The sequence below is a fragment of the Notolepis coatsorum genome (assembly GCF_963971535.1).
Source record: "Notolepis coatsorum genome assembly, chromosome: 18".
NCBI lineage: Eukaryota > Metazoa > Chordata > Actinopteri > Aulopiformes > Paralepididae > Notolepis > Notolepis coatsorum.
The window spans coordinates 24,207,260-24,231,789 of record NC_140182.1 but is presented as its reverse complement, the minus strand read 5'-3'; positions in this window follow the sequence as shown (position 1 = coordinate 24,231,789).

The window sequence follows — 24,530 nt, the reverse complement described above, 5'->3', positions numbered from 1 at the left end:
AAACAAAGTAGGCTATAACCAGCATCAGTTTTCTTGCTGTAAGTTGCCTTAAATAGACTTAAATAAACATTAGTCGAGCTTGTCAAAAAAAACTCAGCTGTCTTACCCCCATCTAATAACACTGCTGAACCTGTCCTCCCAGGTGCCAGGCTGAGTCCTCAATCACTTCACACATATATATATATATATATATATATATATATTTTTAAGTACCTTTGACGCAGAAATATATATAGTACATTGATCAATATTGCGGTATACTTTGTTTATATTGAAGAAGTATGACATTTAGACATGGTCCTGAAATTAAACATGTTTAGCTAATGTTGCCATTTTCAAATCAAATCAAATCAAATCAAATTTATTTGTAAGGCCCGACAACACATGTTAATGTCCCCATGGGCCGGACACGTCTTCTACAAGTCAAGAAGAAACATCACAATAAGTCAAGAACAAAACAAGAATACCATAATGTCCAACAAATTTAAAATAAATGCAAAATAAATGAATGCATAATAATCAGTAAAGGAACTAACTCATTTCTCACTTGAGGTGTAGTTTAACCTCGTTCCCAGTTTGATCTCCTCCGTTTATTACAACAATCAAACATACAAAAAAATGACCGGATGTAGACCTACTTTTATTTTTCAAGGGTAGGCCTATATAATGAAGACACATGAAATGCCAAAACAAACACAATTTTATAAAAAAATCCGCTAAGTTGTAGAATGGTGATGATCTTAGATAGAGGTATAATACTGATGAAACTTGACATGTTCTACTGATGTGAAATATCTCTCTATAGGCCAGGGGACATTTGTCTAATTATTATCAACGGTTAATTTGTAAACATTTACTCAGACGGACAGCCTAAACAATAGCCACTAACTCGCCTCGGGCGTTGCTTTCCAAAAGTACACAGTCAATTTCGCAGAGTACATTTGACTCAAACTGAGTAAAATTGTACTCTACGAAATTGACTGTGTACGCGTCCACATAATTTTATTAGTGTAAATAAAAACAACAACAACGTTTGGTAGTGCGGCAGTGAAAGGGTTGTTAATATAAAAACAACAGAAGAAGACTGGGATGCTGCACGAGCTCCCGCATGGTCTCTAGAAGACGAGGCACGCGGAGAATGCGTTTGGAAAGTAACTCGATAATTAACCGGCGGTCATGTGGCAGACTGGCAGTGAAAGGGTTAACCATCTGTGTATTGTCGCAGTGAAAGGGTTAACCATCTGTATATTGTCGCAGTGAAAGGGTTAACCATCTGTATATTGTCGCAGTGAAAGGGTTAGTGTAAAAACACCAGAAGACTGACATGGGATGCAGCACGAGCTCGGTCTGTATAGACGAGGCACGCGGAGGATGCGTTTGGAAAGTAATACGATCTAAATAAGGGTCGCGTGCCATGTGGAAACACCCTGTGCCCTGCGGAAACACCCTGTGCCCTGCGCGCTGTTGTGACGAAGTCGGCATGTGTGTGTGTGTGTGTGTGTGAGAGAGACAGGTGTGAGTTATCCAAATAAAAGCCCAGTGTGTTCTCTCTCTCTCTCTCTCTCTCTCTCTCTCTCTCTCTCTCTCTCTCTCTCTCTCTCTCTCTCTCTCTCTCTCTGGGGAAGCCCTGCCGCTGATACTGGGAGAGTGTGAGAGAGAGAGAGAGAGAGAGAGAGAGAGACTTTACAAAACGTAGATCAATTTGAGTGTGATCAGAGGGACATATATATTTTAACACACTTGATATACATGTCCTTATATGGAAAAATATATGTCTTTTTTATTACCATTGTACATTCTATTTCATTCTAGTGTATTCTTTATAGCCAGGCATGCGTTGCTCATGGGACGACTGCGGTTGCACTATGTTTGAATGACGCCACGTGCACTGCACGTGTAGCCGGTGTGATCTTGTCTGCGTTGTGTTTTTAGTCGATTCGACCCCTGTTAAGGGATCGCCCTGAGTGGGAGTTGAACCCCGGTCTCCCGTGTCGCGGGCGGCATCACAGACCACTAAGCAAGAAGTGAATTCACTTCTTGCTTCCGGGTCTGGATGCCTCTGGGGAGTGAGTTTACTTGCAGTACCGCTTACCATCCACAGCCACGTCACTACTTGTACCCGTGATGACTGTGGATATACTGCGGTACCTCCGTTACACACGCGTGCTCCCGGTAAGGTGTGAGTTATCTCTCTCTCTCTCTCTCTCTCTCTCTCTCTCTCTCTCTCTCTCTCTCTCTCTCTCTCTCTCTCTCTCTCTCTCTCTGGGGAAGCCCTGCCGCTGATACTGGGAGAGTGTGAGAGAGAGAGAGACAGAGTGTGAGAGAGAGAGAGAGACTTTACAAAACGTAGATCAATTCGAGTGTGATCAGAGGGACATATATATTTTAACACACTTGATATACATGTCCTTATATGGAAAAAGGTATGTCTTTTTTATTACCATTGTATATTATTCTATTTCATTCTAGTCTATTCTATTATAGCCAGGCATGCGTTGCTCATGGGACAACTGGTTGCACTATGTTTGAATGACGCCAAGTGCACGCGCATGCGCATAAATGTTCCCTCGCATACACAGACTAAAGACAGTGCCTAATTGCCTCTACGAATGGAATGTAACACATTTCATTCACAAGTTTTGTGTGAATGTATCTGAGAACGTATTTGAACACACCTGACGACCGGCCGTATTGTTATGCAAAGTAGTACTTAGCGAGTTGGGGCATCAGTCGAGTGCAGCGCATTCCTGTGTGCACGCGCGTGCACATCCGCGCATGTGCGTGCCCGTGCTTCTGCTCACAGACTGGTTGCACGGCGTGCAACCCCGTCCCATGAGAAACGTATGCCTGATTATAGCCTATTCATTGCCATGTAGTACTGTTTAAACTAATGCAATTAGTCTCTTCTCTCCTCTTCTCTTCTCTCATCCTCTTTTATTTTCTCTCCTCCTCTCTCCTCTCTCCTCTCTTCTCTTCGCTTCTCCCCTCTTCTCTTCTCCTCTCTTCTTTCTTCTCTTCTCCTCTCCTCTCTTCTCTCTTCTCTTCTTTCTTCTCTTCTCCTCTCTTCTCCTCTCCTCTCTTCTCTTCACTTCTCCTCTCCTCTCTTCTCTACTCCTCTCTTCTCCTCTCGTCTCTTCTCTCTTCTTTCCTCCCTTCTCTTCTCTTCTTTCAAGACATGTATCAATGTCTTCTCACTTCCATGTTCTAAGTATTATTGAGCATGGTGTCATTGTCGTATAATGGTGATGATGTTTTGATGATGAACTAGCCAGTGCCTTGAGGAAATGTCTTATAGTTGAACATCAACAGATACTGTAATAAAAGCGCAGCCACAGTGGATTTTGAGTGTGATAATCCTCTTATCTATAGCCTGTAGTGGGTCTTAAACTGTTTCATGTTATGGTCAAGGACCCAGAGTTGATTGTTATCCCAAAGACCCCCAAAGACCCCCTCCATACCTGCTAACAGTGGAGACAGTGAAACCTACAGTATGATCAGAATAAGGTTTTTCGTATAGGCTACGTTCTTATAGTGCTATTTTCTACCACAAAGTCAATGGGGTCAGGCTCCTGTTTGTACAAACTGACTGAGGCTCACTGAAATCTACTCCACAGTGCAACACAGAGTAGATTTCAGTGAGCCTCAGTTAGCTTGTACAGACAGGAGCTCGACCCCATTGACTTTGCTTTGGTTTGTGGCTAACTAGCCAGAGCTAGTATGAGGAACAGCGTGGGTTGTGCTGAGAAAGGACTCTACCGAATCAACAACATCATCAGTAAGAAAGAAATAGGGCTAGGGTTCCACAAATAATTTTACTTTAATCACATAAGGACCCCTAGCTGCTGTATTAGAAAGTAAAAGAAAATAGACAGTTTTGAATGAGATACGATCATGTTTTGTTTATTTATGGATCCCCATTAGTCTACACCCATGGGTGAAAGACTATTCCTCCTGGGGTCCTAACACACAACCTACACATTACAGTACATTACATTACAGTAACATAAAAACATGAGAAACACATTAGCCTAAGCACATTCTCAACATCTTCGAAATCTCACCAAAAACAAAACACAAAGGCTCCATCCACAAATACAATACTAAACTAACTAACTAAACTAACAATACTAACTAAATAAATCAGTAACTCAACTGTATTTCACCATTCATAACAGCATCCTTCAACTTTTTCTTAAACGTAAATTTGTTGCTGATCATCTTTATCACAAAGACTTAGGTTTACCAATTTTATAAATATTAAACAAAAAATGTTACAAGGCTGCATGCCAGCTATGCACTATAATGAGAGTGTAATACAAGATAAAGATATAAACAAGCATGAAACCGTGCAGACCCACGGTGCTACCTGGAACTACCTGCTGCTACCTGGAGCTACCTGCTGCTACCTGGAGCTACCTGGAGCTACCTGCTGCTACCTGGAGCTACCTGCTGCTACCTGCTGCTACCTGGAGCTACCTGGAGCTACCTGCTGCTACCTGGAGCTACCTGCTACTACCTGCTAGGCTACTACCTGGAGCTACCTGCTGCTACCTGGAGCTACCTGCTGCTACCTGGTGCTACCTGCTGCTACCTGGTGCTACCTGCTGCTACCTGCTGCTACCTGCTACTACCTGGAGCTACCTGCTGCTACCTGGAGCTACCTGCTGCTACCTGAAGCTACCTGGAGCTACCTGCTGCTACTTGGAGCTACCTGCTGCTACCTGGAGCTACCTGCTACTACCTGGAGCTACCTGGAGCTACCTGCTGCTACCAGGAGCTACCTGGAGCTACCTGCTGCTACCTGCTACTACCTGGAGCTAACTGCTGCTACCTGCTGCTACCTGCTGCTACCTGGAGCTACCTGGAGCTACCTGGTGCTACCTGCTGCTACCTGGAGCTACCTGCTGCTACCTGGAGCTACCTGGAGCTACCTGCTGCTACCAGGAGCTACCTGCTGCTACCTGCTGCTACCTGGAGCTACCTGCTGCTACCTGGAGCTACCTGCTACTACCTGGAACTACCTGCTACTACCTGCTAGGCTACTACCTGGAGCTACCTGCTGCTACCTGGTGCTACCTGGAGCTACCTGCTGCTACCTGGAGCTACCTGCTACTACCTGCTAGGCTACTACCTGGAGCTACCTGATGCTACATGGAGCTACCTGCTGCTACCTGGTGCTACCTGGAGCTACCTGCTGCTACTCGGAGCTATCTGCTGCTGCTGCTACTCGGAGATATCTGCTGCTACCCGGAGCTATCTGCTGCTACCTGGTGCTACCTGCTGCTACCTGCTGCTACCTGCTACTACCTGGAGCTACCTGCTGCTACCTGGAGCTACCTGCTGCTACCTGAAGCTACCTGGAGCTACCTGCTGCTACTTGGAGCTACCTGCTGCTACCTGGAGCTACCTGCTACTACCTGGAGCTACCTGGAGCTACCTGCTGCTACCAGGAGCTACCTGGAGCTACCTGCTGCTACCTGCTACTACCTGGAGCTAACTGCTGCTACCTGCTGCTACCTGCTGATACCTGGAGCTACCTGGAGCTACCTGGTGCTACCTGCTGCTACCTGGAGCTACCTGCTGCTACCTGGAGCTACCTGGAGCTACCTGCTGCTACCAGGAGCTACCTGCTGCTACCTGGAGCTACCTGCTGCTACCTGGAGCTACCTGCTACTACCTGGAGCTACCTGCTACTACCTGCTAGGCTACTACCTGGAGCTACCTGCTGCTACCTGGTGCTACCTGGAGCTACCTGCTGCTACCTGGAGCTACCTGCTACTACCTGCTAGGCTACTACCTGGAGCTACCTGATGCTACATGTAGCTACCTGCTGCTACCTGGTGCTACCTGGAGCTACCTGCTGCTACTCGGAGCTATCTGCTGCTGCTGCTACTCGGAGATATCTGCTGCTACCCGGAGCTATCTGCTGCTACTCGGAGCTATCTGCTGCTACTCGGAGCTATCTGCTGCTACTCTGAGCTATCTGCTGCTACTCGGAGCTATCTGCTGCTACTCGGAGCTATCTGCTGCTACTCTGAGCTATCTGCTGCTACCCGGAGCTATCTGCTGCTACTCGGAGCTATCTGCTGCTACTCGGAGCTATCTGCTGCTACTCGGAGCTATCTGCTGCTACTCGGAGCTATCTGCTGCTACCCAGAGCTATCTGCTGCTACTCAGAGCTATCTGCTGCTACCCGGAGCTATCTGCTGCTACTCAGAGCTATCTGTTGCTACTCTGAGCTATCTGCTGCTACTCTGAGCTATCTGCTGCTACCCGGAGCTATCTGCTGCTACTCGGAGCTATCTGCTGCTACTCTGAGCTATCTGCTGCTACTCTGAGCTATCTGCTGCTACTCGGAGCTATCTGCTGCTACCCGGAGCTATCTGCTGCTACTCTGAGCTATCTGCTGCTACCCGGAGCTATCTGCTGCTACTCGGAGCTATCTGCTGCTACCCAGAGCTATCTGCTGCTACTCGGAGCTATCTGCTGCTACTCGGAGCTATCTGCTGCTACCCGGAGCTATCTGCTGCTACTCGGAGCTATCTGCTGCTACTCGGAGCTATCTGCTGCTACTCGGAGCTATCTGCTACTACCTGCTAGGCTACTACCTGGAGATACCTGATGCTACATGGAGCTACCTGCTGCTACCTGGTGCTACCTGCTGCTACCTGGTGCTACCTGGAGCTACCTGCTGCTACCTGGAGATACCTGATGCTACATGGAGCTACCTGCTGCTACTCGGAGCTATCGGCTGCTACCCGGAGCTATCTGCTGCTACTCTGAGCTATCTGCTGCTACTCGGAGCTATCTATCTGCTGCTACCTGCTGCTACCTGCTGCTACCTGGAGCTACCTGCTGCTACCTGGAGCTACCTGCTGCTACCTGGAGCTACCTGGAGATACCTGCTGCTACCTGGTGCTACCTGCTGCTACCTGGTGCTACCTGCTGCTACCTGCTGCTACCTGCTACTACCTGGAGCTATCTGCTGCTACCTGGAGCTACCTGCTGCTACCTGAAGCTACCTGGAGCTACCTAGAGCTACCTGCTGCTACTTGGAGCTACCTGCTGCTACCTGGAGCTACCTGCTACTACCTGCTGCTACCTGCTGCTACCTGCTGCTACCTGGAGCTACCTGGAGCTACCTGCTGCTACCAGGAGCTACCTGGAGCTACCTGCTGCTACCTGCTACTACCTGGAGCTACCTGCTGCTACCTGCTGCTACCTGCTGCTACCTGGAGCTACCTGCTGCTACCTGGAGCTACCTGGAGCTACCTGCTGCTACCTGGAGCTACCTGCTGCTACCTGCTGCTACCTGGAGCTACCTGCTACTACCTGCTAGGCTACTACCTGGAGCTACCTGCTGCTACCTGGTGCTACCTGGAGCTACCTGCTGCTACCTGGAGCTACCTGCTACTACCTGCTAGGCTACTACCTGGAGCTACCTGCTGCTACCTGGAGCTACCTGCTACTACCTGCTGCTTCCTGCTGCTACCTGCTGCTACCTGGAGCTACCTGGAGCTACCTGCTGCTACCAGGAGCTACCTGGAGCTACTCGGAGCTATCTGCTGCTACTCGGAGCTATCTGATGCTACTCGGAGCTATCAGCTACTACCTGCTAGGCTACTACCTGGTGCTACCTGGAGCTACCTGCTGCTACCTGGAGCTACCTGCTACTACCTGCTAGGCTACTACCTGGAGCTACCTGGAGCTACCTGATGCTACATGGAGCTACCTGCTGCTACCTGGTGCTACCTGGAGCTACCTGCTGCTACCTGGAGCTACCTGCTGCTACTCAGAGCTATCTGCTGCTGCTGCTACTCGGAGCTACCTGCTGCTACCCGGAGCTATCTGCTGCTACTCTGAGCTATCTGCTGCTACCCGGAGCTATCTGCTGCTACTCGGAGCTATCTGCTGCTACTCGGAGCTATCTGCTGCTACCCGGAGCTATCTGCTGCTACTCTGAGCTATCTGCTGCTACCCGGAGCTATCTGCTGCTACTTGGAGCTATCTGCTGCTACTCGGAGCTATCTGCTACTACCTACTAGGCTACTACCTGGAGCTACCTGATGCTACATGGAGCTACCTGCTGCTACCTGGAGCTACCTGGAGCTACCTGCTGCTACTTGGAGCTATCGGCTGCTACCCGGAGCTATCTGCTGCTACTCGGAGCTATCTGCTGCTACTCGGAGCTATCTGCTGCTACCCGGAGCTATCTGCTGCTACTCTGAGCTATCTTCTGCTACTCGGAGCTATCTGCTGCTACTCTGCTGCTACTCGGAGCTATCTATCTGCTGCTACTCGGAGCTATCTGCTGCTACCCGGAGCTATCTGCTGCTACTCGGAGCTATCTGCTGCTACCCGGAGCTATCTGCTGCTACGCGGAGCTATCTGCTGCTACCCGGAGCTATCTGCTGCTACTCTGAGCTATCTGCTGCTACCCGGAGCTATCTGCTGCTACTCTGAGCTATCTGCTGCTACCCGGAGCTATCTTCTGCTACTCTGAGCTATCTGCTGCTACCCGGAGCTATCTGCTGCTACTCAGAGCTATCTGTTGCTACCCAGAGCTATCTGCTGCTACTCAGAGCTAACTGCATGTGTCTGACTGGCACCCCCACATTGTCATTACTGGAAACCTATACCATCAAATACAGTTCTACTGTCAAAACTCCGAAACATGTTGTGATATTTTGGGCATATCTCCCTGCCCTACTATCCCTTATATCATGTGGTAGAAGCTAGCACTATAATAATGTGTAAATATGATTCTTCTGATCATACTGTAGGTTTCACAGTACTATCTGTTTCAGGTTGCTCTCTACCCTGTAGTTCCTCTGAAGACCTCTGCAGGTCCCCGGACCCTGCTTTGATAACCACTGGCTTAAGACTTGTGTGAAAATCCATTGTGCCTGTTTGAATGCAGCCTGGGAGATGTGGTGGTTTTCACCTGTTTGTGTGTGTACAGTATGTGTATGTGTGGGTGTATGTGTGTGTGTGTGTGTGTGTGTGTGTGTGTGTGTGTGTGTGTGTGTGTGTGTGTGTGTGTGTGTGTGTGTGTGTGTGTGTGTGTGTGTGCATCAGGCCACCAGGAGAAGGTCAGTGTTTATGCAGCAGCAGGAAGGCTTCTCTCAGATCAGACAGACAAGTCATAAAGTGTTGTGAACGTGCTGTTTCTGTCGCGGTCCGGATGACGGATAATGTTAAAAGTTAAAGTTGCTATAGATTCAGGATGTGATAATGTGTCGACTAAATGATGACCTTCGATGTGTTCTCCGTGTCGACAGTAATATTAGTATCTGAAATGTATTCAAAACGTTCTAACAACTTTACTGTTTGCCAAAATAGCCTATTCAAAATGGTACTGTTTTCCAAATGTGAGAGTGTCGTTTTTAATTTAGTAAACCATTGAAACAACGAGGCGGAGGTTTACGGAGCTGTAATGGAGGTTACTGTTCCACCTGTCACCACTAGGCGCTACCCTATAATAAGGAATGGAAAAGCCTGTCCCTTGTGGATTTGAAAATTGCGCTGCATAATGAGTACAGTCAACTAGGCTGCTAACAGTCTGCAACTAGGCTGCTAACGGTCTGCAACTAGGCTGCTAACGGTCTGCAACTAGGCTGCTAACGGTCTGCAACTAGGCTGCTAACGGTCTGCAACTAGGCTGCTAACGGTCTGCAACTAGGCTGCTAACGGTCTGCAACTAGGCTGCTAACAGTCTGCAACTAGGCTGCTAACGGTCTGCAACTAGGCTGCTAACGGTCTGCAACTAGGCTGCTAACGGTCTGCAACTAGGCTGCTAACGGTCTGCAACTAGGCTGCTAACAGTCTGCAACTAGGCTGCTAACGGTCTGCAACTAGGCTGCTAACGGTCTGCAACTAGGCTGCTAACAGTCTGCAACTAGGCTGCTAACGGTCTGCAACTAGGCTGCTAACAGTCTGCAACTAGGCTGCTAACGGTCTGCAACTAGGCTGCTAACGGTCTGCAACTAGGCTGCTAACGGTCTGCAACTAGGCTGCTAACGGTCTGCAACTAGGCTGCTAACGGTCTGCAACTAGGCTGCTAACGGTCTGCAACTAGGCTGCTAACGATCTGCAACTAGGCTGCTAACGGTCTGCAACTAGGCTGCTAACGGTCTGCAACTAGGCTGCTAACGGTCTGCAACTAGGCTGCTAACGGTCTGCAACTAGGCTGCTAACGGTCTGCAACTAGGCTGCTAACGGTCTGCAACTACATTTCAGCACCTACGGGAGACTGCAACTCGAAACTGGCCCCTGTAAATGTCCAAAGCCAACCCCCTCCTATGTACAGTGTCCCACCCCCCCACCCCGCCTACCCAACCCCTTCCCCCCACCCACCCCGCCTACCCAACCCGTAGCCATTTTATCTCACTACCGCCTATGCACTGTAATTTTAAGAGCACTGCTCTGTTTGAACTATTTTACAAAATTGAACTATTTTATCACACTTTTTACTTCTTACTGATGCACTGCTCTGTTGTATGTTAAATACTCTGTTGTATGTCCGTTCTATTTTAAAAATGTTAGCCTATTTTTAAACCGAATCATTTAAAAAAAAAATTTGTATTACTGAATGAAACTGTAAACAGAAAGGCCTATTGGGATGCTAGATCCTAATGTGAAACACTGTGATTTACCTTACCTTGCTACCTCTCTATCTTTTTTATGCTCGCTTATGCCTGTATTTTTTTTACCGTTGTGAAGCACTTTGAACGGCAACTTCTGTATGAAAAGTGATATACAAATAAAGTTATTATTATTATTATTATTATTATTATTATTATTATTATTATTATTATTATTATTATTATTATTATTATTATTATTATTATTATTATTATTATTATTATTATTATTATTATTATTATTATATTAATCTATTTATGATGTTAAATTAGTCTTGTTGTGTTGTGTGCTAGAGAACCTGCCATCGTTCATTCTGAGATCATCGCTGGTGGGGTTGTCTTATCAATTCTTAGTCGCCTAATGGGTCATGGAATCTTATTGTCATTTTATTGTCATGTCCTAATATACCAACCTACACTGTAGCACTCAACACTTTGATGTTGTTACTTTGTTACTCATTGTTACTCAGCTGATAGAGTTGTGCCCTTCCTGATGACTTGGATAAAAGCGTCAGCTAAATGACTAAATGTAAATGTAAATGTAATTTAGGGCTGACCTTCGAAGCTTTTTTTGGCAATCGAAGCTTCGGGGCCGAGCTTGAATTCATATTTCATAGATTCATATTTATTTATTTATGTATTGCATGCATTTCTACATTTTATTTCCTATTTTGTTTATTCATCCCAGTATCTTTCTTTCTTATGTGTGGAATTCTACAAGGCATGTAGGTGTATATGTGTTTGAGGATGATATCCTTCAAACAGGCAATAGTGATGATATAATTTGGGCAGTGCTGAGCTGGGTTACTTTCCTCCAGTGTATTTGTCCCCCGGCCCCACCCAATGGCCCCATGCGCGCACACACACACACACACACACACACACACACACACACACACACACACACACACACACACACACACACACACACACACACACACACACACACACACACACACAAATCGAAGTAAAAAAAAGTGATTTTTTTTTTGAATTTTTTTTTGAATTTTTTAATTATTTAACTTCGATTTTTTTTTAATGTTCGAAGCTTGTGCCATCGAACGAAGCTTCGAAGCTTCGAAGTATTTAAGACAGCCCGAATGTAAGTTCATGTAAATCGATGAGTTGATTTATTCGACAAATCTGTAATGATCCAGAATAAATCCAGTAGCGTGGTCCAGGTGAATGCTAGCCTAGCTTAGCACAAGGACTGGAAGCAGTAGGGAGCAGCTCTCTGGGAAGGATGCGAAATAAGTGCATTTCCCAAAATGTCTAAGTGTTCCTTTAATGGAGAAAGAGGGGGGCACCACTCAAAGGCTAGTGAGTCACACGACTTCTGCATTTCTGTTGCCTAGAAACATAAGGTAAATAGAGGGGCACGTTATGTTAAAAAGCACATCTGTGCCTCTAGAAATCCAGACATTGTCAGAGGAACACGCTTTTATATGAGAACATTTATTACGCTTCAGTATAATCACAGTGTCACTGGTTTTAAACACTGGAATTGGACGTAAGCCCAGAAGAAGCTAAAACATCTCTGTTGGCTGATGGTAACGTGAAGAAGAAGAAGTTAAGAAAAGAAAATTAATCATTTAGATGCACAGATTAATTGATAAGATAATCGTTGGATGTAGGGATGCCCCGATCGATCGGCCACCGATCGTTATCGGCCGATAATCAGTATAAATATGCAATCGGTGAATTCCGATAATGAGTCATATTCGCCGATCGCGGAAACCGATCAAGCGGAGATCTCACTCTATGTCTGTCTCAGACACACAGGACCTGCAAACTGCCGTTGCTCCTCCTCCCTAGCCCCGCCCGCACCCGTGTACAGTTTGTAAACACAGAGGAGGAGGCTCCTCTGCTCAGTCTATAGTGCATTCGACCTGAGCTAACGTTAGCTACCTAGCTATCGTTACTGTTTAAACAAAATTACCCAGTCAACTATTCACTTTTAGTAGGCATTGTCTAGCGGTATTTAGCCGGCTAGCTACTGATAGCTCCTGATATCAACAAATGCTCCAGCAAGTCTTGTAGTGCATGTTGATAGAGCTGCCGCGGTATCGGTATTACCGCGGTATCGCTGTTACATCATGCCCACCGCAGCGTTGGGCTGAATACCGGCATCACCGCTGTTTTTTAATATATTATTATTATTATTACGCTCTCGTTGGGCTTGCGGCTCTGCAGATATACCCTACTTCTCTGTCGAGATTCCAAGCGACCCTATTGGGTACCAGAAAAGTCACATGAAACACTGCAGACCACTGATTGGTCAGAAGAGATACGCGTCACATGCTTGGAGCATCTTGCAGCGCTTTTACTTCCTGAATCTCAGCCATCACAACACGGCTAATAGTACGTTAGCTCCCACCGGAGACCGGAGTGGATTACCGACGCCGTCGCTCCTCAGGGAACGAGGCATAATGATTTTACTGCAACGAAATGTTATAATAAAAGCCCTTCGTTCTATACACTTGTCTGATTGAAAACTTTATTAACAGACCGCAGAATGGGTACAACTCGGCACGCTCTGAGCAAAGAAAGGAACTTAGATATTAATTGAGTAACGCTTGCCTTGCTATGGTCTGGTAAATACGAACGTGTAACTATACTAACGTTAATGCCACAAATCGAATGCCTTTGTAATCATAAGTAGTAACGTTATAATAATAAGAAGAAGAAAGGGTCGGGGGGGTAACCGGCGGGCGCGCCGCTACCACCCCTGCTCGCGACACCGTAGGGGAGACTTCGAATCCGTGTTTCACTTTTAATAACGAATGCGTGCATGCCGAATCCCAAACAATATTCATGCTGCAAAGTCATCCTCTAAAGATAGACATTTAGACTAGAGGCAGGCTATATGCTATAAAGAGTAGACTACAAAAAAAATGCATTCAAACTTTTTTTTTTTGTGTGTGCGGTTATTACCGCGGTGGTAGGAAATATTTTGCAAATGTGTGCGGTAAGGAAAACATCAATACCGCGGCAGCTCTACATGTTGATACCTCCATTAGCTCGCGTTAGCTGACGTTAGTTCACTGTTCAAAACGAAATGTCCCATTCAACTAAATAGTTCACTGAGGCGTCGTATTAACGTTATATATCCGGCTAACAGTAGCTACAGATAGCTCCTGATATCAATGTCTTATAACATTGACTCGATGTGTATTCGAGCTGAGGACTTGCTGAATGTGATTTAACATTATACCAATACTAGGGTCCAGCTGCAGCGCCGGAGGGTCCAGCTGCAGCGCTGGAGAATCCTGGCCGTAGCTGGAGGCTACTAGTACACACAGACAGTGGAGCTGTTTGCAGATAGCGAGCATTTTGACTTGTTGCGTGGTGGCGATGTCTCGCAGATAATACAAGTACAAGTCTAATATATAATAATAATAATAATAATAATAATAATAATAATAATAATAATAATAATAATAATAATAATAATAATAATAATAATAATAATAATAATATATATAATTATGTTAGTAGCAGCTCCAAAATAAGTCTCCTGCCATAGTCGACCTTCCTATGCTGAGCTATATGGTAACTTTCGCGCACCTACCGCATAATATCTCCGCAACAAGGAGGCATTCAACTGTAGGGTGTAGGTGCGCTAAAGTTACCATATAGCTCAGCGGGAAGGTCCGATCGACTCTGGGTTTATCTCTATGTGTTCAGGAGACTCATGTGCATCATGGTCATGTCTCTAGTACCCCCACAACCCGATGTACGAGCACATCTATGAAGGGGAGCAAGATATGGCAGGATACTTATTTTTTGATTTTTTTCGTTAACCACTAATAAGCTACAAAACCAAACTGTCTATCATATCAAATCACAATATAGGGATGTATATGAATAAAATAAGTCACATCTAGAATTTGCCCACCCAATTGGTACCAAAAAAGTGTTTGGCCCAAGGACTAGAATAGCTATTGCACCTTTTTTCGGGATGAGAGCAAATTGCAGTCAGCTGCTCCGTGAGCCAACAGCGCTGCCAGATATCAGGTGCAAATTGCACACCGTATGGGCATGTTTGCGCTAGTATATATCTTTAGTGAATAGGTCCTTAAGACAGAGCAAATAGCGGGCAGAAAACACATGCAGTTAAGGGTGCTATTAGCGGGCGCAAGGCATACAAAAAAATATAGTTTGGTTCCTGTTGGTTGTCAGTTAAGGCCATGGGTAGGTAGGGATTTTTTATTTTTTCCCACGGCGACTATGGATAGGGAATTTCTTTATTTAATTAAAATTGTCACAACAACATGGATGCATGTACTCTGCCAGCATGTTTAATATCCATAATACTAAAGGTTTGATTAAGATTTGTATGAAACTTTATTTAAAAAAAAATATATATATATATATTTTTTTTTTAATATATATTTTTTAAACTCATCAAATAAATTGGGTCGCACCTAAATCGGCAGGGTCGGTCGGCAACCGGAACCAAACCATTTTCTCTTTTAGGCCCAATCCATTCTTTGTGAATTCGCCCCACAATGATCTCTATTTTAAATGACATTCCTGGCCAATGCTTTGCCGCTTTGAACATCAGTCCTGATATGTAGCTGATTTCCTCTTTGAATGTCCAACAGGGATGGATTTCTTTGGGAACCCTTTCATTGGGCCACCCCTTCATTGTCATGTTTCTCAGTGTTTGCATCTCAGAGTCCTCTGCTGTTGCTTTCTTGAAGATCTGTAATTGCTCCTCTGAGATGGGTAGCTGAGGTGTGATCCAGTTGACCTCTTCCAGTAGATCCTCCTTCTTTAACAGGTTCAGCGCCAGAGGTAGCTGTGGGTGTATGGCCGTGTGTGCCAGCGCTTTGTCCAATGGGGATACATGCTGGTGTTTGCAGTCCTAAAACTATTAAATATTATAGCTATGGATCTAATAATATAGTCGATTGTCATTGTTTCTTCCGGTCAAAATGCAAAAAACAGAAAAAAATGTCATCCATACATTTCCGTTTTATACTGTGGTGAATATGAGTATAGTTTTAGAGTAATTCTGTGATTAAAAACGATGGTTCGAACGTCTGTTCGAAAAACCCTGCCAAAGTTCAAATCCCAAAAACAGGCTTCGGGGACAGCTCTAGTTCACAGTAGCAACACATGGATTTAGTCTTTCTCATCTTCTTGGAAAACGAATGTGTCGCTCACCTTTATCGCCTCTTCTCCTGCGACGAGCAGGAAAGTCGCACGCTGTACTTCTTTCAGGTATGTGAAAAACAGCTCAAACGTCTGTATCCAAACCCTCCAATGTTTGTCAAGATTACCTTGTCGGCTTAAACTCTTAGTTTCTTCTGACACCATGTGATGTATGGATGAGATTGAACATTTTATTCGACTGTCTCGCTCTTGTTTACAACATATATTGATCCGATCCGCCCAGTTGACTACGGAACACAGTAGCTGAGGTACTTATTATTATATTACATATTATTCACTCTCCATTTCACACTCATTCAGTTATACACACAGCAATTAGGGATGTGCACAACTTGACTTTTTCATGGTCTAGTAGTCTGAACGACGAATCAAATAGCCGGTGTGTGTGTGTGTGTGTGTGTGTGTGTGTGTGTGTGTGTGTGTGTGTGTGTGTGTGTGTGTGTGTGTGTGTGTGTGTGTGTCCCGCTCACGAAGGCTAGAAATATGTTGTGAATATGACTCTTGTTCATCATGCTAGGCTAATCTGACTAGCTAGGTCCGTAGCATAAACAGATGCTTTTTTTTGATGAGTCAGCCTTGTGGACACAGGGCCACGGTAGAACAACTCTGGTCCACATGTCCCACACTAGACTAGAGTTTCATTCCATTTACTTGAAATCTGCTACAGGGCTAATGCTACATTACAGCTACTGAGCCGAGGAAGAATAATACTATAACAACTGCCCCTCACTGACTGGAAAGGCAGGCTATAGTGGGAACAATTCACCATCGGTAGGCCTTCAATTTACATAGTTAAACAACACAGATAAACAATAACTCAAAATATGACTCACTATCCTGGCTGTCTCTCTCGTTCTCTCTCGTTCAATGGAAATAATAAAGGGGGAAAAAAAACACACAAACAAGAATACCACCGCGATTCTCAGTCCCCTGCGGGTTTCGTTCCATTCTCCAAAACCAAACAAGACACCTTTCTGGTGACTCCAAAACGCAACGTAAATAGTCTTCTTTTCCCACCCCAAAAGGTAATTTTTCCCAAAAAATAAACACCATGCCGTGCGTGGGGCGATCGCGCGAAACCACCAAAACAAACAACCAAACAATTCGTTCTCGCCTACACTGGAACGCAATACACGTGATTCGCTTCCGCGGCAGAATCCAGTCAAACGGATATAAAGTACAAATAAGAGAAAACTAATTAAAGAGCTCTTCAATACTAACTCGGACTGTCTAGGTCTCATTCCCACCTAGCTCGCCTACCAACTTTTCAAACGCCCTTTTTCTGGCGTGTGTCTCCTACGTCCATTTAACATCCCTCTCCCCCGGTGCGCGCTGCACCTCCTTATCTAGCCACTCACTGTCCCCACCATAAAAAAGGTACTTTACCCCTTCACTACTGGACAAGTCCATCCATATGTGGCTGTGTCACAATAACAACAGCGCTTGCAGGCCAGAGGTCAGACAGGAACAGCTCTCCAAGCTCAGGTGGAGGTGTTGCTTGACACAACACTCCCTCCTAGTGGCTGAAATTGAAAATAGTTTTTCAGTCAACAGGGTTCGGGACTTTATTCGAGGCAATAACCTGCATGTAAAAATACCAACCACATTACAAAGGTTTAACTTGATCCCCACAAACAATTATTCGGTTATTCCGTTTTTATGACCCATCCCCAATAGCAACAATAATAAACATAATAGTAAATGTATAACCTTTATAAAATAACCTCATATGACAGAGAGAGAGAGAGAGAGAGAGAGAGAGAGAGAGAGAGAGAGAGAGAGAGAGAGAGAGAGAGAGAGGAGACCAGAGCATAAAATCGCCACAGATTGGAAGCCAGCCAATCATTTATTCAGAGCAATGGCTTTTCATGTCTATTATAAGGGCCCTTAACCATTTCACTACCACACCACAGAAGCTTAACCCTGCTGTAGTGTGGTAGTGAAAGGGTTAACCGTCTGTAGTGTGGCAGTGAAAGGATTAACCTTCTGTAGTGTGGTAGTGAAAGGGTTAATCGTCTGTAGTGTGGTAGTGAAAGGGTTAACCGTCTTGTCCGTCTGTAGTGTGGTAGTGAATGGGTTAACCTTCTGTCACATGATAGTGAAAGGGTTAACCGTCTGTAGTGTGGCAGTGAAAGGGTTAAATGTTCTTCTGGGGTATCCTGCATGTTTGCTGCACCGTGGTTCAGCCTGCGTTTGAGTTCAGTACAAACCGCAGTTCTAGTTCTCATATAACTAGGGTTATAGGATAACCTTCGTTCTGCAGTTTGTTCATCTGTGCTACAACTCATCATCCTGCTGCGTCGCACAGGAAGTCAAACAAGCAGCTCTGTCTAAATCTCCACCAGTGTTATGTTACAAATATGCCCATGACCTCTTGACCTCTCCTGTCACTTTTCTTTGCTCTCTTGATTGAAGGTGCCATAGAGATCACATCCAGCCACTAGGTGGTGCACTGGAGCACCAGCATGTCATGTATGTATCCACACCTTTCTAAAAGCTCTGTGGATGTATTTTCTTCTTCTTTTGTACTATTACTCTATGTAACAAGGTTATCTATAGCACCATTAAATTTGATATGGGCAAATTCAAGGATCTATTCATGATTTTTTTTAAAGGAAATAAGCTGTTATGGCCTCAAAATACTTTAGAATTCTTGCCTTTAGCAGTTCTGGGAATCAATTTCAGTGTTAAACCCATGTTTTCTTTTTCGGCGATGGGGCAACCTTTAGCTTTAGGTTGGATTACGGATTGGGGCTTTAAAAGAACACGGCAACATTTTGGGAAATTAGCTTACCGTCTTCTCCAGTGAGAGACAATAAGATAGATACCAGTTTCCTCTCTGTGCGTTCAGTAGAAAGCTATCTGGCTGCACGTTAGCCTAGAATGAATGGAAGCGGACATGACCGGTTAGCCTAGGCATTGTCCAACTAACACCTCTCCCGAAGGCTAACCGGTCATGTCCGCTTCCATTCATTGTGCTAAGCTAGGCGAACATGCAGCCAGATAGCTTTCTACTGAACGCACAGAGAGGAAACTGGTATCTATCTTCTTGTCTCTCTCTCTGGAGAAGACGGTAAGCTAATTTCCCAAAATGTTGGCATGTTTTTTTAAGGCACAGCCCTCAATCCAAATCTAGGTTAGGAATGAATTAATTGAGACACAGTGTGCTCAGCTTTTAGTTACACTTTCCTGCTTAGTTGTTAGATTCCTCCTCCAATAATCGTACACAAATAATCCATATTATAGGATGGCATTCCGATTGGGGGTGGGGGTGGGGGGTGGGGGGGGGTCAGACTGGAAGCTAACTGGCTCTGGCATGGACCTCCACAGGATTGACAGTTGGCACGAATCCACTGAAAAACAACTTTTCTCTAGTCTGTCTCTCATAGCCTAGATGACCTCGTCTGACTGTGCCAGAAAAAATTGCCCTGGACCTTTTGACCCAGACTGGCCTGCCACAAACCAGCCTGCGGGTACTCCCATCACCACGTACACACAAACCCACCAGCCCCCAGTACCACCTCGTAGACACAAACACATACCAGCTCTCAGTACCATCTCGTAGACACAAACACATACCAGCTCTCAGTACCATCACGTAGACTAGACACAAAACGGATGGTTATATATCACACACTCTGCCTCTTGCGTCACCTATTTGTAGGGCTGTCTTAAATACTTCGGAACTTCAAAGCTTCATTCTATGGGCATGGGATTCGAATATGAAAATAAAATTCAATTACCAAAAATATATATATATTTTTTTTTTGTGCAAAATCAACTCTGCCTATCAACAAGCAATGCTGTTTGTTATTTAAGATGAGGTCGGACTCGGCACTGACAGATTTGTGTTCATTGTGCTGCTTTTATAAAGCCTCAAATGACGGCTTACAATATTTCATGAAAGCAAAGTGTTTTGTTTGTCTAAGATTTAAAAAGGTTTAAACTTTACAGCACTGACAAAGTTGAACAAAGTGATGTACAAGTCCCACAACATAAAAAAATATATATTATATATATATTTTTTTATTTTTTTGTAATCTCGAAGCTTCGAATTAAAATCAAATCTCGGCCCAGAAGCTTCGAAATCCAAAAAAAATCGAAAGTCAGCCCTACCTATTTGACTACTGAACTGATCCTACTGGACTGATCCTACTGGACTCATTCTACTGGACTCATCCGTGAGCTGAAATAGTTTCCTGTCAGCTGAGGAATGTTTCCAGATGCAATTAGCAACTCTTCTCTTCACTCTCGATGAACGCTGCCGTAGTCTCCACCAATCAACCATCTCAACCGTCTCAACCGTCTCAACCGTCTCAACCTCTCAACCGTCTCAACCGTCTCAACCTCTCAACCGTCTCAACCATCTCAACTGTCTCAACCGTCTCAACCGTCTCAACCGTCTCCACCAATCAACCATCTCAACCGTCTCCACCAATCAACCGTCTCAACCGTCTCAACCGTCTCAACCAATCAACCGTCTCAACCGTTTCCACCAATCAACCGTCTCAACCGTCTCAACCTCTCAACCGTCTCAACCGTCTCAACCTCTCAACCGTCTCAACCATCTCAACTGTCTCAACCGTCTCAACCGTCTCAACCGTCTCCACCAATCAACCATCTCAACCGTCTCCACCAATCAACCGTCTCAACCGTCTCAACCGTCTCAACCATCTCAACCATCTCAACCATCTCCACCAATCAACCGTCTCAACCGTCTCCACCAATCAACCGTCTCAACCATCTCAACCGTCTTAACCGTCTCAACCGTCTCAAACGTCTCCACCTCTCAACCAATCAACCGTCTCAACTGTCTCCACCAATCAACCGTCTCCACCACTCAACCGTCTCCACCTCTCAACCGTCTCAACCTCTCAACCTCTCAACCGTCTCAACCGTCTCAACCTCTCAACCTCTCAACCTCTCAACCTCTCAACCGTCTCAACCGTCTCAACCGTCTCAACCGTCTCAACCGTCTCAACCTCTCAACCTCTCAACGGTCTCAACGGTCTCAACCTCTCAACCTTTCAACCGTCTCAACCGTCTCAACCTCTCAACCATCTCAACCGTCTCAACCCTCTCAACCGTCTCAACCGTCTCAACCGTCTCAACCGTCTCAACCTCTCAACCGTCTCAACCTCTCAACCGTCTCAACCGTCTCAACCTCTCAACCTCTCAACCTCTCAACCGTCTCAACCTCTCAACCGTCTCAACCGTCTCAACCGTCTCAACCTCTCAACCGTCTCAACCTCTCAACCTCTCAACCGTCTCAACCGTCTCAATCGTCTCCACCAATCAACCTCTCAACCGTCTCAACCGTCTCAACCGTCTCAATCGTCTCCACCAATCAACCTCTCAACCTCTCAACCGTCTCAACCGTCTCAACCGTCTCAACCTCTCAACCATCTCAACTGTCTCAACCGTCTCAACCGTCTCAACCTCTCAACCTCTCAACCTCTCAACCGTCTCAACCGTCTCAACCGTCTCAACCTCTCAACCTCTCAACCTCTCAACCGTCTCAACTGTCTCAACCGTCTCAACCGTCTCAACCACTCAACCTCTCAACCGTCTCAACCGTCTCAACCTCTCAACCGTTTCAACCGTCTCAACCTCTCAACCAATCAACCTCTCAACCATCTCAACCTCTCAACCGTCTCAACCATCTCAACCAATCAACCTCTTAACCGTCTCAACCTCTCAACCGTCTCAACCGTCTCAACCTCTCAACCTCTCAACCATCTCAACCTCTCAGCCGTCTCAACCTCTCATCCTCTCAACCGTCTCAACCTCTCAACCGTCTCAACCTCTCAGCCGTCTCAACCTCTCAACCTCTCAACCGTCTCAACCCTCTCAACCGTCTCAACCGTCTCAACCTCTCAACCATCTCAACCTCTCAGCCGTCTCAACCTCTCAACCTCTCAACCGTCTCAACCGTCTCAACCTCTCAACCGTCTCAACCTCTCAACCAATCAACCTCTCAACCAATCAACCTCTCAACCGTCTCAACCTCTCAACCATCTCAACCTCTCAACCGTCTCAACCGTCTCAACCGTCTCAACCTCTCTCAACCGTCTCAACCTCTCAACCGTGTCAACCGTCTCAATCGTCTCAACCTCTCAACCGTCTCAACCGTCTCAACCGTCTCAACCTCTCAACCGTCTCAACCTCTCAACCGTCTCAACCGTCTCAACGTCTCAACCGTCTCAACCGTCTCAACCTCTCAACCGTCTCAACCGTCTCAACCGTCTCAACCTCTCAACCATCTCAACCGTCTCAACCGTCTCAACCTCTCAACCATCTCAACCGTCTCAACCGTCTCAACCGTCTCAACCTCTCAACCTCTCAACCGTCTCAACCGTCTCAACCGTCTCAACCTCTCAACCTCTCAACCTCTCAACCTCTCAACCGTCTCAACCGTCTCAACCGTCTCAACCTCTCAACCGTCTCAACCTCTCAACCTCTCAACCGTCTCAACCGTCTCAACCGTCTCAACCTTTCAACTGTCTCAACCTCTCAACCGTCTCAACCGTCTCAACCGTCTCAACCAATCAACCGTCTCAACTTCTCAACCGTCTCAACCGTCTCAACCGTCTCAACCTCTCAACCGTCTCAACCGTCTCAACCGTCTCAACCTCTCAACCGTCTCAACCAATCAACCGTCTCAACCTCTCAACCGTCTCAACCAATCAACCGTCTCAACCGTCTCAACGTCTCAACCGTCTCAACCGTCTCAACCGTCTCAACCGTCTCAACCTCTCAACCATCTCAACCATCTCAACCGTCTCAACCAATCAACCGTGTCAACCGTCTCAACCTCTCAACCGTCTCAACCGTCTCAACCGTCTCAACCGTCTCAACCTCTCAACTGTCTCAACATCTCAACCTCTCAACCGTCTCAACCGTCTCAATCGTCTCAACCGTCTCCACCGTCTCCACCGTCTCAACCGTCTCAACCTCTCAACCGTCTCAACCGTCTCAACCATCTCAACCTCTCAACCTCTCAACCTCTCAACCGTCTCAACCGTCTCAACCGTCTCAACCGTCTCAACCATCTCAACCTCTCAACCTCTCAACCGTCTCAACCGTCTCAACCGTCTCAACCGTCTCAACCGTCTCAACCGTCTCAACCGTCTCAACCATCTCAACCTCTCAACCTCTCAACCTCTCAACCTCTCAACCGTCTCAACCGTCTCAACCTCTCAACCTCTCAACCATCTCAACCTCTCAGCCGTCTCAACCTCTCATCCTCTCAACCGTCTCAACCTCTCAACCGTCTCAACCTCTCAGCCGTCTCAACCTCTCAACCTCTCAACCGTCTCAACCCTCTCAACCGTCTCAACCGTCTCAACCTCTCAACCATCTCAACCTCTCAGCCGTCTCAACCTCTCAACCTCTCAACCGTCTCAACCGTCTCAACCTCTCAACCGTCTCAACCTCTCAACCAATCAACCTCTCAACCAATCAACCTCTCAACCGTCTCAACCTCTCAACCATCTCAACCTCTCAACCGTCTCAACCGTCTCAACCGTCTCAACCTCTCTCAACCGTCTCAACCTCTCAACCGTGTCAACCGTCTCAATCGTCTCAACCTCTCAACCGTCTCAACCGTCTCAACCGTCTCAACCTCTCAACCGTCTCAACCTCTCAACCGTCTCAACCGTCTCAACCGTCTCAACCTCTCAACCGTCTCAACCGTCTCAACCGTCTCAACCTCTCAACCATCTCAACCGTCTCAACCGTCTCAACCTCTCAACCATCTCAACCGTCTCAACCGTCTCAACCGTCTCAACCTCTCAACCTCTCAACCGTCTCAACCGTCTCAACCGTCTCAACCTCTCAACCTCTCAACCTCTCAACCTCTCAACCGTCTCAACCGTCTCAACCGTCTCAACCTCTCAACCGTCTCAACCTCTCAACCTCTCAACCGTCTCAACCGTCTCAACCGTCTCAACCTTTCAACTGTCTCAACCTCTCAACCGTCTCAACCGTCTCAACCGTCTCAACCAATCAACCGTCTCAACTTCTCAACCGTCTCAACCGTCTCAACCGTCTCAACCTCTCAACCGTCTCAACCGTCTCAACCGTCTCAACCTCTCAACCGTCTCAACCAATCAACCGTCTCAACCTCTCAACCGTCTCAACCAATCAACCGTCTCAACCGTCTCAACGTCTCAACCGTCTCAACCGTCTCAACCGTCTCAACCGTCTCAACCTCTCAACCATCTCAACCATCTCAACCGTCTCAACCAATCAACCGTGTCAACCGTCTCAACCTCTCAACCGTCTCAACCGTCTCAACCGTCTCAACCGTCTCAACCTCTCAACTGTCTCAACATCTCAACCTCTCAACCGTCTCAACCGTCTCAATCGTCTCAACCGTCTCCACCGTCTCCACCGTCTCAACCGTCTCAACCTCTCAACCGTCTCAACCGTCTCAACCATCTCAACCTCTCAACCTCTCAACCTCTCAACCGTCTCAACCGTCTCAACCGTCTCAACCGTCTCAACCATCTCAACCTCTCAACCTCTCAACCGTCTCAACCGTCTCAACCGTCTCAACCGTCTCAACCGTCTCAACCGTCTCAACCGTCTCAACCATCTCAACCTCTCAACCTCTCAACCTCTCAACCTCTCAACCATCTCAACCTCTCAACCGTCTCAACCTCTCAACCGTCTCAACCATCTCAACCATCTCAACCATCTCAA